Raw genomic sequence first — 4,775 nt, 5'->3', positions numbered from 1 at the left:
CTGTCTATGATACCGAATCTCTGTACCTGCCAAATCAGGAAGACAAACTTCATTCTCTGCTCCTTAATAATGTGATCATAAGTCAGTGACTTAGCTCATTTGTGGTATATTTTATTCAGTTGTGCAATAACAATTATTTCCCCATAGTTTTGTTATACTTAAATGAAATAGTCTTGCAAATGGTTTGGAAAGAGTATAACATGAAATATACAAAAACTTCAAAAATTAACTTACCTTATTAGCAATCATTATTGAGTTGAATAATTAATCTAACATTATAATAGGCTTTTAGTCCAGTTTAATGGACTGTACTTTTATGAATCAATTTCCATTCACAGAAAGTAATATAAAACCCATATCCTTGATTTTTTCTCCCAAATTATTTATATAATTAATGATCAAAATTTAAAAAAAGAAAAATGTGTAAATATCATACAATTACAAAGTATAATTTGGGATTTTTTTGTGGTTGCTGTTGCTTTTTGAGACACCGTCTCCCTAAAGACCTAGCTGATTTGGAACTTGACATGTAAGTTAGACTGGCCTGACCCCATAGAGATCCACTTTCCTCTGCTGTCTGAGCCCTGGGATTAATTTGCTGTGCCACCATGCTGGGTAACAAACTATAATTTCAAAATATGTTAGCAATATAATAGCCTTGCATGAGGTCTAATTTACATATTGTGTTTGGATAAATTATTTGTAGCTCAGCATAACTATAACCAGTGTTTTGCTGTTTGTTTTTAGAATGGACTATAATGTCTATTTTCTCTACCAAAAAGATCTTTCAAGAATCAATTTTTGTGTCTACACAATAATAGCTGTAGTGATCTTGATTACAGTTTCTTCTTTATAATTACCAAAAAGATATTATTGGCAAGTTTGCAGCACTAAACAACTTTAAAAAAATTTTTTTACATCAACATAGCATAGTATCTTGACAATTGTCACATGGAAATATAAAAAGGAGTATTCCTATTTTGATTTATTCATTTGATTATCTAGGAATTGTGTAAATATTACAAACAAATTATTGTTATCCTTGTGGGTGATAAATTTATTTTTTCTTAGCTTCACAGGGGAAATAAAACATGCCTCTAAGAAAGAATGATATTCATTGACTAATAACACATTACAAAACTTTCAGGGACAAGCTCCAGCAAAATGTGGGGAGACTAACCACAATAAAACATCTCCTTTCTCTATATTCTCATCCCGGCAAATTCCTCTTGATAGGTAAAAGCAGGATTTTTTTTTTTCTGTCACCTGGAATTGGTGGTCACTCCAGTTACCTAATCTGGTAATGAAGTTGTATATCATTGTGCTTTCTAAACAATGCATTCTATATAGAAGTCTACAATTACAAAAATGGCCGATTCATTTAGATAATTTAAGAAGACAAGCTGAACTCAGGAAATTCTGTGTAAATAATCTGCTTTAGTTAAAAAATGAGTGCAAACAAATTTTAAATCATTGTAATAAGAATTTCTACCTAAATATGAGAAAGGAAAATCAAGAATTTTACAAGAATAAATTAATGCTCAGATATGAAAATGAAGTTCTCTTTTGCAGCTTCAAATGTAAAATTCTATGATGAACACATTTTTCAAGAGATTGCATATAATTCCGTGCAACGCAAACAAAACTTAGTCATATTTTATAGGCTGTTCATTCTTTGATTCAGATAAGTTCAGTTAAAAGCATTTTTAAGTTATTAACATCCAATATTGTGTCAATAAATGCGTTATTGTAATAAGATAAAAGATTGATTTTCATAATAAAAAGTATATGCTATCTTCTAGATTAGTATAGAATATGTTTATATTGCCAATTAAAATTAAAATTTAATGATATATCTCCAGTAGAATCATGTCTAATATTTTCTGAGAAAGTTACTTTGCAATAATGTGAATTACACTTTTAAAAATCAGCCAATAGTCGTAACAATTTTTTGGTGATTTTTTTTTCTCGTGGAAATATAGGAGAACATCATGCTGTAAACTTGGAAGAAGAGCATAGTTAATTTTTGAGTAAATAGTGTAGCCTCTATTTCCTTCTACTAATGCACACACAAAAGCCTTTGTAATTACAGCGTCTTCATGATAAGCTTAGGAAAATAATAATTACTTGAATATTGAAATGATTAGATGGAGAAAGAATAAATAAAATTAAGTTTAAATGGTGAGGAACAGGTTTGTTAAAATGGCAATGAACTGACTGATCAATCAGCATATATCATTGAATTTACTGAAAAAACTTATTGCTTGCTCTACTTAATGAAATAGTTAAATATCTCATGATAGTTTTCCTTTTAATAATGATATAAGTAGATATATTCATAAAATAGATTTAAAGATTTGTAGTTTGTGGTTTACTTTCTTAAAAAAATAAGTGTATATGTGTTTTGCTAACATGTAAGCAAGTATACTTGTGTGTGCAATGTCAACAGAGGTCAGAATTTAAATTACATTTGATTGTTAGCCTCCATTTGGATGCTGGGAACTGAACCAGGTCCTCTGCAAGAGCAATCAGTGCTCTTAATTGTTGATCCATAGTCCCAGGCCTGAGTTTTGTAATTTTGAACTGCATTCACTTATTATTAGAAAAATGATACCATGTAGAAATGGCCATATTTTTTGGCATAGTAATATGCCATGTTATCTGTGAAGTATTTTTAACTTTTCTGTTATTGAACTTCCAGGAGAGAAGTGAAAAATTTCATTTAATTTTTGTTTGTTTGATAATGCAGACTGCAGTTTCCAAATTTAAGGACAGAATGCTTACTGCTATTGGTTAGTGCATTTTAATGACACACAAAAGTTGTTCATTAAATAAAATATGAGACTTCTCTCAACCGTGACTCACATGCTTTGTGTCTAACCCCATCAACACTGAGGACTTAATGGCATGTGGAAAAAACAAAGAGACTGAAAAGGAAAAGAGACTTATTGTCTAGCAGAGCATGTCAAGGAGGAAACCTGAAGTAGGAGAAATGGAAAGAAACATCTATGGAAAGGACTGAAAGTTTGTTTCCCTCTAAAATGAGACTTAAGTATCCATTGTGTGTGTGTGTGTGTGTGTGTGTGTGTGTGTGTGTGTGTGTAAATCCAATGGTGGAGAAGTGCATACTTTAGGGGCTAATTGAGACATGGATGAATATGTGAGGGTGAAGCCATACTGAGATTGGTCCCTTTAGAAGGGGAATGGCATTCGAGAGCTCACTTGTTCAGTTTGCTGTCTGAACACTCAACAAGAACATGGCCATCTGCAATGCTGATGTGTACTGCATTAATCCTCAGCTCCCTGGTCTCTAGACTGAATGAAACATGCTTTTGTGTGCTTGAATCACTTAGTACAAATGTTCTTGTGTCACACCAGGATCAATTCAAAGTAAACTCACTTTAAATTGAAAACACAAGGGAAAACTGCATTCTTTTAACAGACCTAATGTACTACACACACTGGACATCATAGTTCAGAACAAACTATCACATTCTCAACATTTCTGTTGGCCTACGGATAGGCAAAATCACATAAAAGAAAGCCTGTTCCATAATAAAATGTCAATTACACCATAATTTGAATTATATGTGAAAGTGCAAAACAGAATTGTAATCTGGATATGCTTTTGCACTATTAAAAAGTCAAAAAATTAAACCAAACTATCAAAAATATCTGTAATAGCAGGCTAGCATTGAGCTGCACAAATATCTCAATGAAACAAACCAACCAGAATTGTGATTTCCAAAAATTCACACACCAAAAAATCACATTGGCCTTTAGAAATCTATTAAAACCTCAATTTTTACTGTTATAACATGGACCATGAATATGGCTCAAGGCTTACATACGGAATTCTTGGTCTCACGCTTATGCAGGTATTAGAAGGAATGTTTAGGAGATAAGGGGCAGTGGAGAAAAGTTACATCATTGAGGGAACACTTTCTATGGGAATATTGGATCCCAGACTCCTTTGCCTTTCTTTCATTCCTTCCTTAACACCATAAGGTAACAATCTTCCTTCAATATGAGATCCTGTCATGTCAGACTGATTCATATTGGTTTAGTGACCATGGATTTTAAACTTGTGAAACTGTCAGTAACAATAAATCTCTTTGGTTGTTGACTATCTCAGGAGTTTTGGCACTGTGGCCCAAAGCTAATACCCTTATTAAAATATTTTAATGTTTTCTAGCAATATTAATATAATTATTGAATAATTTTAAGGCAGTAAACATAGAATAATAGAGAACCTTTAATTTCTGCTCTTTTGTATTGTGAACACAGTGGACTTAATCTCCTTTTAGTAGGTCAAAATGTGTAAACTCATCTAAAAATGGATTGCACATTATTATTTAACAACAATGTAGGAAAACTAAGAATATACGAATAATTGCATGGAAACCTAATATTTTGTAACCTTATTAAATATAAAATCAAAACAAAGGAGAATTTGAATAGAGTTACCCTCTATGAATGGATAATACTCTTCAGAAACCATGAATTTTTAAAGGAAAATCCAAGGGCCAGGTATGTGATACCTCCCTAAGAGGCCAGTTAAAACCCAGAGAACACTTCAAACAACTTACTGATAATACTCTTTATTCTCAAATAGAAATTGAAGTTAAGACCTGTGATGGTTTGAATGAAAATTTCCTCCACAGGCTTCAAGTATTTGAACATTTTGTCCACAGTGGTGTTGTTTTGTGAGGGATTGGAAGGTGTGGTGATCCTGGAGGAAGCATGTCACTAGGGGTGGGCTTAGAGAATTCTTA

Source organism: Nannospalax galili, unplaced genomic scaffold (assembly GCF_000622305.1).
Source record: "Nannospalax galili isolate Female #2095 unplaced genomic scaffold, S.galili_v1.0 scaffold903, whole genome shotgun sequence".
NCBI lineage: Eukaryota > Metazoa > Chordata > Mammalia > Rodentia > Spalacidae > Nannospalax > Nannospalax galili.
The sequence above is the reverse complement of the archived record's forward strand: the minus strand, read 5'-3'. Positions refer to the sequence as shown.